Here is an 11843-nt window from a genome sequence, read left to right as displayed (position 1 = left end):
ACAATTAAAAATAACAGGGAGGTTCATGCAGTTCTTCCATCATCCTGCAGGACACAAAATGAAAGATCGTGCTAACTTTCCCCTCTGAAGCATCACACAGCCTCCTATCTAAAGCCAGGATATATCCTCCAATGGTCTGGTCAAAGCCTTCACAGCCTGAAACTCGGGCTATGAGATCCTTCAAATGTAAAAGTGACAGAAGAAGCCCTTGTGCCAGGGGAGGGGAGGAGACAGAGGAGAGGAAGGAGAAGACTGACCTCCATCCACGTGTTGGGCTGGCCCTGCTGGGTTGTTCCTCTCTCTGTACATCTTCTGCTGACACCACGGCGAGCTGAGCACCAGGAGCAGGAAAATACAGAACATCAATGCTACAATGAAAAATAAGAGCAAATTATTATTTTTATATTAAAAAAAAAAAAAAAAAAAAAAAAAAACACCAGCAACGAGAATTGGCATGAGAAGATGTATGCTGACTTGACCCAAACACCCCAGATACTTCGGACATGTGAATTTCGTACTTCACTACAGACTGACTTGCTAATGTTTTGCCAGTACTAGATATAATCTTTCAAATCATATTATGCGTACAGCATTAATTATGCTTTCAGCTTACATTGCAGCAGAACTGCACAGTTTGCATTTTATTATTTTTTTTTAAAGGAGGCGAAGAAAGAAAGGAAAAAAAATGTAGGCAATAACATGTCAAAACTGATTTATCAGAGATGCAGATAACTCCCGACATGGGGGGCATCTTAACTCACAGGGTGCATATGTATCATCAGTTAGACACACAACAGTTGTTACTCTTGGAAAGTTACTACTGGCAGGAACCATCGTCACAGGATGTGATGCTGCTTGAAGTGTCCTCAGTCACTGCTTCTAAAGTTTTCTGAACATGAAAAATACTGGGACATACAATAAGGGGTCCACTGGCCTAACAAGGATTTATTTTTCCACTCACTGGCACACTGATTTAATTAAATAAGATACCAAACTAATTAACAAGCCCTACTAATAAAACCCACTACCTATTAGCATATGAAGCTAAAGCAATTTCTTCCTGTGACTATTTATGAGCAGTTGGTAAGCGTTTACACAGAAACAGTACTAAAAAACGCCATTGTTTGTGGACCAAGTAGACAGGAAATTGAATGCTCTGTTTTAAATCACATCTTTCTAAATGTATATATATCCAGTGAGAATTAAAAGGCGAAAATTCCTGTAAATAAGAATGAAAACCAAAATGTGTCCTGTTTGCAAAGCCACTTGAGCCAACCATGTCCACACGTACTTAGAAAAATGTCCCCACGCCTCGGTGGCCCTGCAGACCATGACAGATGCATCAGACATCAAGGCCATAGCAGTAACAGGCCCTGTTAAAACTAAGGGCACATTTAAGCCCATTCAGTTTTGTCACAAATCCTCATAAATTAAGAAGAATTAATTAGCTACTCCCCCTCCTTTAAGCAGGAAGGCAGAGAGCACCGGTGCCGGCTCAGCCACCCAGGATGCTTCCTGCAGCGATGAGCCCCGTGCACATCATCGCCAAGAGTATTTCAGACCGACCCAGGCGATCTAATTTTGCAAACATCCCTGAAAGAGAGGATCATTATTCAGGAAACATTCTCTCCCAAGTGGTAGGCACTGTTTCATTTATCATCTTCTGTTAATTGCTGTCTCCAACCGTCTCGTTCCACGCAGGCGAGCAAAAGAGAAGCTTTCCAGGACGAGGCTCACCACCACAAGGAAATAGATGCAATTAGACCTTATATTTTTCATTCTTACGGGAATCTGTGAATTTTATTCCCACTGAACCCAATCTCTTCCCTCTGGGGAGGCAGGAAGAAGCTGCTGTAGGATTTGTCTCAATTGTTCAGATGGGAGGCAGGGGTGAATAGAGGTGCCGGGAGGATGGAAGCACTGGACACAGCCTCACCAGCAATATGGAAGATTTTTCTCCCAGCATCGTACCTAATGTATACTCCCCCTATCGTAACTAACGTATACTGCTTATGCCAGGGTAGTAGAAAGTAACAGAAAGCCTTCCAAACCATGAGAAAACTTGGTGTTTTCAGAAACTTCTGCACTCCCCGAAGAATTTCATCCAGACTCCATCCAAAATAAAAATGCTGCAACATATTTGCCATTCCTTGAGAATTCCCAAATAAGCCAAAAGTGAAGCTGGAGATGTATAACCGAGTCTATCTATAATTTACAAATGAAGAAGCCATCTAGCTGTGAAATTTATTAAGAGATTAAAAACACTTCTTGAACTCAGCCGTGCTGCCAGCTCCTAGCTGGCACCAGCTCCCTCCAGCAAAGCGGATGGCAACTGCACGTTTGGGGCTCCCTCACGGGGGTATCGACTCCAATGCTGGTTCAATAAATTTCCACTTTTACATCTTTGTGTGCAGGTGTACATATTGTGTATTTGCTTGAATGTCATCACTTGGCATAACTAAATATGTTGTTTCACACAAATCCAAGTGCTCTTCTCCCCACCGGTTCTGGCCGTCTGTGCTGCTCTGACAAAGAAAGCAAGAGAAGTTTCAGGAGATTTCCCACACAAGAAAACATGGGAGCTGAACATAAGTCTGGTGAGTTTACTGTTTGGGTGATCTTCCCCTAGAAGGAGAGCCAGCGAAAGTGGAATCTACTCTTATTTTTAGCCAAGCATGTACTAATGGCAAGTATGAACAAAGTCAGCATCCTGCAGTGATATGGGAACTGCACATCAGTAAATCACATAGGAAAAATAAATAAATAAATACTAATAAATAAATAAATAAATATATATATATATATATAAAAATAAGCCTTAGGATTTTGTGTCAAGGTGGTGGTGGGTCGTTGCATTGGATTTTTTAATCCAGATCATTTCCATGGCTCTGCAGAATCTCCCAAGGACAGAACAGGTGGGGTTACAACCTGCAACAAGGGGCAGGAGTGAAGGGAAAGAGCTGGAACTTGTGACCCAGACTTACCTGCCAGAAAGGGGACTAGCTAGGGAAGTGCTTCCCACAAAGAGAAGCACTTAACACACAAATTACAGATAATACATGAAAACTCTAAGTTTTTTTTAAACATGGGAGTTTGCAAATTCTGAGTGGAAACTTTAGTGAACAGAGATGCAGGGGCTGCTTGGCAATCAGGAAGCTTGAGATGTATCAGTAAAGGTCTACCATGTCCAAAACAATGGAGCTTAAAGCCACTTGGTGCATCTTGTATAAAAATATTTACTGACCTGCTGCTAACAAAAGTGAATGCATCCTCTTACATCAGAGACAAATTATTTTTCCCAAAAGTGATTAATCACAGCAAATAAAATCTTTCTTGCATAGTTGCTAAACAGTTATTTGTCATTTAAATTTAGAATTTAGTCTTTAAGGCAATAACTTAAAGACAATACTTCAAATGAATTTTATTGCTGAGCTCCAGCTCTAGTCTGTAGCAGATACGGTATGGTACCTACCATAGCCCTTCAGGACATCCATTTGAGATTCACCTGCCTGAACACCAAAAATTATATTTGAGATGCTGTTGAGGAAAGTCACAGGACAGAGAAAGGAGGAAAAAAAAATGCTCTCTAAGGAAATAATTAAGAGGGGGTGGGTGGAAGGATCCCATGAGATGGGAAATACCCTCAGCACAGTTTCCAAGCTGTACTCTGGAGGAAGGGGTGCCTTAAATCTCAGTGATGCTAAAAGATGAAGGAAAAAGGAAAAGGAAGGCCACAGGTTAGTGAGGGTGAGTCAGGAGCTGCCAGCAGGCTGGCACAGGGTCCCACCTGCCATGTTGAGGCTGCCACCTTGCCTTTAGGATGGACAAGAAGAGGCCTGGGAAAAGCTTCAAACCATGCACGTGACACAGGAAAGTGGTTTTAACAAGAAGAAAGAAATGAAACCAATTCTAACATTTCTTCTTGCTCCTTGTAAAGAAATGAATTGCTACAGTCACACACAAACAGGCAGAAGGTTCAAGGATGATTTTCTTTCTTTTTTTTTTTTCCAGAAAGAAGACAGTGAGAAAAACTGTTGGCAATTGCAAGGTAACAATGGTCAGACTGATCTTTTGCTAAAGACAAAGTGTTCAGACAATGTAATTTCCAAAGCTGCAGAAGACAGAAACCCAACAAACAAACAACAGCTACAAAAAACGTAGACAATATCATATCCTGGAAAAGAATCAGTAATGGATCTCAACCTAATATTCAGCTAGTATTTTAATCATCAGGGACAGCTTCCTCCCAGTGTCCTGAATTCCATAAATCAGAGCCATTTTTAATGAGAATAGCTTCCCAGCAGTTCCCTGTACATATAGCTGTGACTTCAGCTAAAAAACTCAGAATAAAAGCATACACCTAGCTCAGCAGAGGCACGGATAAAAGACATGTAGCCTGAAAATCTTCATTTTCTTCATTTCTGTTGTTGCTGTTTCTGTTTTTTTGTTTTTGCTTTTTTTTTTTTTTTCGTTAGAGACTCCACCACCACTGATCTCCCTAAGGCAAAGCCTACATGAATGCGGTCCTGAGCTTGCAGCACCAGATGCGAGCAGAAAAGTGCTTTTACAACTCCAGCAGGCTGCAAAAAGCAGCAACGGCTCAGGTACTGGCAATAGCCAACTCCTAGACACCCCACGAAGTACCGGCCTCCTTCAAAAGAACCAAATGGAAACTTTGCAGTCTTGTTTCTCGCTTTTGAAGGCCCATCATGGCAAAGGCTTTCCGCGGGGGAGGGTTACAGGTCAGCTCTGCCAGGCCACGGTGACCACAGGGCCTGGAGCTCCTGCAGAGCCAGCCCCGCTCCCAGCACTTCAGGCTCTCTTCCCCGTGTTGCCACCTCCTGCTCCCTGCAGAAGGGCAGGACGGTTCTTCCAGCATCCTGAAATCCTACAGCCTCAGCACGTATTAAAAGCTTTGCTTGCTGTGAAACATCCTATTTCTCTGAGTCTTGCGAGTGTTAACAATGTTGGTGTGAAGCTGTACAGTCCCCGCTACATTTTTGGTTCTTCTTAATGCCAAAATCCCCGTTTCTGAAGTCAATAAAATTAAAGAGCTCAGTGGTGCAAATATTAATCTTCTATACTATAAATATATTGATACCAACCAAAAATGCTGTCAGATTCCCAAAGCAGCTTAAGAGATATAACCAAATCCTTAATTCCTCTCGTTCTTGCTGATCCCTGGCATTTTTCACCATGCCACTCGCGTTAAACTCCATCACAATGCTTAGGGGCTCCTACAAAGACATTCGGTTCCCAGAGCTATACGACTTTGCCTGGACTTGCCTTCTTGACCCCAGTGGAAAAGGAGATGGACAATATTGTACAAAAACTGTATTTTTTTTCCCCTTCAGTAAAGCACGCTCCTGCATGGCACACTTGCCGACTTGCCTAAGCTTGACCTCACACCCCCTGTAAAATCTGCAGTCTGCAAGGAATACTTGTAACAGGTAAACGAGGCAAGCAGGGTCACAAAGCCCAGAATGGATTGGAAATAAAAACCTCAGGTCAGTGCCTCAAGGGGCTGCTGAAATCAGGAGCGCTTCATCTCCTTATACCAACAGAAGATTTGTTGCAGAAATACTGAAGTTTATACAAAAATATTTCTATTCAGTCTCTAATCTGCATTTTGGTCACCCCATCCCAGACAAATGTGTCATTTTAAAATATATCACAAAACTCAATCTCTGTTCTATTGCTCTCCCCTTGCCACCATAATTGCCAGCATAATAATATTTGCTTGAAAGAAGTTACTCCCAAAATATACCGGTGTAAGAAAGAGAAAAATCTCTCCAAGTGATTTATTTAGAAATGAAAAATAGGGGATCTGTAGATTTTATATTTGGGACTTGCATCTAGTGTACGGAAAGAAGAATGTACGGACAGATTTAATCTAGACCAATACTAGAAATTTCGTGTGACCTGAATTCTTATCAATGCAACTCTGCGGGTCCTTCTGCAGATCAAGGGAAAGCTGGAAAAGCTAGGAATGGGAGCCAAAGTGATACAAAATTGGTACAATTGTAGTTTGGATTATTTTTTCCTCCCCTAGCATTCAAAAGGGTTTTTTTGTTTTGTTTTGTTTTGAAGGGATCAATTCCCTAATAGGACTGAATTATGCACATCTCATTTACTGGAAGAAAACATGAGAAGAGTGGCTTACTGGAAGGGAAACTTATAAGAAAGGCTAAATTGGATCTCAAATAGCTGTTGTAACGTAGCTATTCTTTATTTGGTTTTGACATTTTTTCAGTTGTCTCTGGAAAAGTACATTACACAGGAGGAACTGCTGATGAATTTTTGACAGTAAGCCTGTTTTTTTTAAAAGGCACCTTGTAACACAGTCTCCAAACTTTATATCATAATTGCATGATAGCTCAAATATTCCAGGAATCATGTGCAAAATTAGCGTTCTTTCACATGCAATCTGAAACATTTGCTGGTTGTCCATACATAACTGCTCAACAAAGGTGGTTTTGTCGGCAGAGTTTTTGAGAATAAAACAGGAGGAGGTCCCAGAAAATTGCATCAACTCTGCAAGCCCAGTCAGGAAGGGCTAAGCCAAAATCTGATACGGGTCCGTTCCAAGCATTTCTGTGGGATTTTGTAAACCACATTTAGTCTGGGACACTATCAAGCCTCAGCATCCTTTTACAGGACTGTTGGACTGTAAAGACCACACTGAAGTTGATCAAAATCAGCAATATATTTTTTTAATGTTTTATAAAATAATCTGCCTTTTGGGAATTTCTTAAAAAATGAAAATCCAGACTAATACAAAGATTGCTCGGTTCTGCTCCACAGGTACCGCGATGTAAACAAGAGGTGCTGTCACTGCCTGGGGAGCAAGCAAATACCAGGTTAACTGGGATCAGCAATGAGATCCTACCTCCCACGGTTTGTAACAATGCTGATTTTGCCTTTAGGTTCAAACTCCCAATGATTTCTTCACCAAGAGGGCCTGCCAAGGAAGAACGGGGTGCTATCCATTATGTATGTGCCAGTAAGCTCTGGAAGGGAGAGAAAAAACTGAGATATTGGGAATCAACTGCAGACAGCAATGAACTCAGACACAGCCTGTAGCAATGTGTTTCATACCGTACATTGACAGAATTCTGAGTTTTGTAATTCTTGTGGAATTAGGGCTCACGGAGATGCTGCAGAATGAGCTATGGAACGAACAGATGAGAGTGACCTACACACCACCTCCAGGTGTTTGCCATTACAGCAACCCACCCTGGGTTAAACATGACATAGGTGGTGCACCTTTCCTAGAGCAATCATTTCAGTGCTCTTCATTTACTTTGCACTTACAGTAAGGTAAAAACGCAAACAGCTGTTCTGAGTTCTTACAAATTCACACCCTACCTTCTCCCTCAGTAATGGCATCATCTGCCAACGTACCTGAAAGGAACACAGACGCATGTCAAATTTCACTAACAGGATCGTGGCAGGTGTCACTTTAATTTGGAATTATGGTAATGAGCTCTTCATCAGCATTTTGCTAATCCTATCTGCAAAGTGTAAGCACTCCCACAGCTTACAAACAAGTACAGATACACCCCTGTTGGGAATATCTGCATGGCTGTGTGCTGGCCAGCTTTTGTGTGTGCTACTTGTGCCTTTTCCTATGCACGCTTAGTGATACACACCTGACAAAAAGAAGCTAACCCAAAGCACGTCTGCTGATAAGTTCCTGAAAGGTTTTTTTTCTCGCAATAGCATGGCCACTGTAAATGGCTGGTAAAACACTTTGGCACGGAATACATGAAGGGCATACATTAACATACATTGATTACTTGTATTTTTAAATGTAAATGCGGTCTGCTCAGCATCTGATAGAATTATGCCCGCAGCAGTTAGTAAACATCATTGACATTCAATTCACTGGTCTGAAGTATTGCACTACATCTGATTCTGCAGTTTTTATTGGGATAATATTCATCAGGCAAACAGGAAACTACTCCAAAACCCAGCAGGTTCTGCTCAGGTTTTCAGATTTCAGACAATTTCCCCAGGCACTGAACTCTTTACCAGAGGGTGCTGGGGATTCCTTCCTCTTGTAGCACGGCACTGGTAGTGTGCACCTACGTGGGCACGTCCCTAGCTCCATCTTCTCCTAACAATGGCAGTTCAGGTTCTGGTTCAGCAGCACTTACACCCATCAGCCAGTTCTCCTATCCTCTGAGGAGAGGGTCACAGGCCATGATACATCTTCTGAAAGTATTGCAAGTGATTAAATATTGTTACTCTCACCAGTTCTCTTCCCAGCCAGTAAGCGGATGGTGTCACGCTACCTCTGGCTGCTGCCAAGCTGCCTGAGCCCTTGTCACAGCCACCTGCAAGAGAGACCCCCCTGCCTCAAACCCAAAGCACTAACTGCAGCACTACATTCACGCAGCGGTACCTAACTCCACAAATACTAACAATCCAGAAGGAAACAGGAACTATTCTTACCTGTTTCTAATTTCTTCAAACAAGCGTGTCACTGGCAGGAATTTGAAGCACGCTAACAGTGGTGCCTTGCCTCATGCTATAGCTGGTGCTGTGTGCCTTTCTGGCCTCTGCTCCTAACAACACAGGGGCAATAATACAGTCAGTATTCTCTCTCAGCGTTCAAGAGCTTCAATCAGCGTCCCAGGGCCAGCCAGCAGCAATCAAGCAGTTAAGAGCTCACAGCCAAGCTGGTGATACACAGATTCTCATGCCCAGATGATAAATCCATAATGTTCCCCTTGTCTTGATAGGAGACTCACCTTTTCATCCCCCCAGTCAATGCACAAACACAACTCTCTATCAGTCAATAACCCAGTGCTCTTTTGACATCCTTTTGAATCTATATAGTTAATTAAGGTACATATGCATATCCTAAATCTATACACATTAAGCCTGGATTACAAACCCCTTTCCTCACCCAGTCGGAATAACCACACAAAATATGAATATCCAGACAAAGAAAGCTGCTCTAATTCTTGTGTATTTATTTGCCTTGAGATCTGCCATCAAAGAAAAGGTTGTCAGTACTTGAGCACCAGGCCTTAAGTGATAGATTTCCAAGTGCATCATTTTTGGAGCCATTAAAGGTTATCAGGCCTATATGGTTGCTAAGAGACCATGAATCATGAAGGAAAATATAAGATAATGGCAGTCAGACACTGTGATGTGTATCAGAGCATTTTCTCTGCATCTTTCTTAATAGCATCACGATTAGGATCATTTTCAATAGTTCCCATCTATTTTCCAGCTAGATGCAAGAACGCAACTGCATTAAGTTGGCAAACATTGTTTATAATTCATATGTTGCCAAGAGTAAATGAATTTGTGGAAGTCAAGATTTGTAATTGCTGCAGCAGAATTTATTAATAAGTAAGAAGGTGTGCCTGTGTGCAGGTTTCTCTCCTGGCTATTAAATAGTATCTTCAGACTTGGAATGAAATCATCCTTCATTGATTTCAAGTATATTCTGCGATAACACAGACTGTGCTTTCAAAGAGTTTTTAAATTAAATTTGTAGCTGAGGTAATTGCTGCTGCAAAATTATGCAACCGAAGTAAAGCTTTATGCTGCAACTTTCTTGATATTATAATCTAACTGCCTCTTTTCTAAATCATAAAAGTGGGAGATACCAGATTAGGGCAAAGTATTAGCTTATTACTGAATTATTTCATGTTTTATGCCTGGGAGTAGGTAGTGAGAGGCAAAGGGACAAACCCACAGCCCAGGGGGCACAGCGCTGCATGCCAACCCCCACCAGGGTCTTCCCTGGGCTCACCTCCCACTGCTCGTAAAGGGTCAAGTCCAGGATCAGGAGAGGAGGGTGAATCAGCCACGCTTTCTTAGTTCCCCACGGGTAAGACCACGTATAAGGATGCACCAACAGACAGGAATAATCAAACATACTGATATTAGAAACGCTTTATAGGTGTTTCTTATTTGCCACTGAGGAAACCACAGACTTGTGGACCGTGCCTACTGTAACTCATGGTACTAAGCCACCCATGACAACACCGGAGAGACCCTTGAAGTCAGCCTCGCTGGGTTACAAGGTACCAAAGAGAAGTTTCCTGGCTAGAAAGCAACATTTCTCCATATAAAAATTCTAAAACATCATTTTGAATTAGATAGACTCTCCTTGGTTTAATATATAAATAATATCTAGACTATGAAGACTGTAGATATCCCCACGTTAAAAAGGGGGGAACCAGACTTACTTTGCTGCAAAGCACTTCGGCCATTGCAATATCCATCAGCCAAAAGTCACAGCTCTTGTGTAGACACACTAATCTTGTCTATGTTCAGAAGAGGTCTTACTTTGGCAAAGAGTAGTAGAAGTTACGCTACTGCAGCATTTTCCTACTGCAATATAATACCTGCCTTGTTTTAGAAGAACGGCACGTAACAGAAGACAAGAATGAGATAGATGGATTTCTCTCATCTGAGCTTTCAAATAAAACATCTTTGCATTCTGTGCTGGAGAGACATTTTAATGCAATTGCCAGCTGCCTTTCCCAAAACAAAGCAAAGCACTGCTAGGGTGAGGGAGGAGGCTGGAGACACACAGCAGGAGGCACCAGGCGGCCCAAGAGACCAGAGTGACATAATGCTACAATTAGCCTGCATCTGCTATGAGACTGAAATGAGGTGTCCCACAAAACCTGACCAGTGACACCTTCCTGGAACTATCCCCTCCGTGCCAGTATGTCCTTGTTGTATTAGCTTGCAGTTCTGACTCAAAGCAAGGTTTTCCTGTCCTTGACAACAACCACAAAGTCTGCCTTATGCTCTAACACTTTTGAGAACACTGGGCATTTTTACATTCATTTAACAAACCAGGACACGAGCAGGGGAGCCTGAGAGAGATCCGCTCACAGCAAAGAAAAGGGGTGGCAGTATTTCTAATTTTCCTGGCACCTGCAAAGGTGAATACACATCGATGTCTGAGCACTGTAACTTTTTAAAAGTAAATGAGCCTTGAAGATTATCTGTCAGCAAAAATGTACCCAAGGGCTTGCTCTGCAATGTTTCTTTTTTAAAGAATGTTTGTTTTAACATTATTGTTGCAACCAGTTGAAGAAAAATGTAGAGCCATCATAAAAGATATGAGTAGATACCCAGTTGTTAGGGCTGGTTTAGGAACAATCATAGGAGTGATGGACTGTGTGACTCAGGAGAGGTTCTTTCCAACCCTAATGATTCTCAGAATTGATTTTCTTTTGCAACTCACTTTCAGTTAGTGCTTTAGAAAAAAAAAATAATAAAAAGGGTTAGATCAATGCTAGCTTCAATGACACAGCCATTCCAGCTCCTGCAGCATTTTCTCACCATGGCAATCTCTTTATTTTCTTACTCGTATGAAGACCATTCTCTACTTCTCTGTTCCTGGTTGTGCATAAAAATAAGGGGTTGAACTAGTTTGCTGGACTCCAGGGTTGAATGCAACATTAATACAAATTAGTTAGCAGATAAAACTCTGAGTAAACCTCTCAGAGAGTGAGTGTATAGTTATTCTGCCCGCAGTTGAGGAGACGTGATCTTTTCGTTCATTACCATGCGTGCTAAATAGAGGCTTCTCTTGCCAGAAACTAGAGCAGAACTGCACATAGAAGAGTGCTTCAATTTCTAGACGGATGCAGTCTGTAAATTTAATACTGCAGGGAATCAGCCCAGTTCTGTACAAACTGGTAGTTCTACTGCTGAAGGGTGGCAGACTCTAAAGGCCAAATTTCCAGAACTTCCTCGCTTTCAGTCTGCAGTCCAACAGGAGGACACCACGATACCCCTGATTCCTTCCCTTTTCAGTCCACTGACATAAGTCATAATCAAGAAAAGAAAATTAACCCTAA

The 11843-nt window shown here is 42.0% G+C and overlaps 1 long non-coding RNA gene across 1 annotated transcript in view; it reads right to left on the bottom strand.

Annotated features, from left to right (window-relative positions):
- Positions 1–3983: 3983 nt before the first annotated feature.
- The window catches only part of LOC121077544, a 75475-nt gene continuing 67615 nt past the window's right edge, over positions 3984–11843 (bottom strand). Inside the window, exons 2-3 of the long non-coding RNA XR_005824134.1 lie at positions 6890–7010; positions 3984–5031 (exon numbers count right to left, since the gene is read on the bottom strand). This is a non-coding gene — a long non-coding RNA (uncharacterized LOC121077544). The remainder of the gene's footprint in view (positions 5032–6889; positions 7011–11843) is intronic.

This window comes from Cygnus olor, chromosome 13 (assembly GCF_009769625.2).
Source record: "Cygnus olor isolate bCygOlo1 chromosome 13, bCygOlo1.pri.v2, whole genome shotgun sequence".
Classification (NCBI taxonomy): domain Eukaryota; kingdom Metazoa; phylum Chordata; class Aves; order Anseriformes; family Anatidae; genus Cygnus; species Cygnus olor.
Note: the sequence above shows the minus strand (reverse complement) of the source record. Positions and strands in the feature narration are given on the sequence as shown.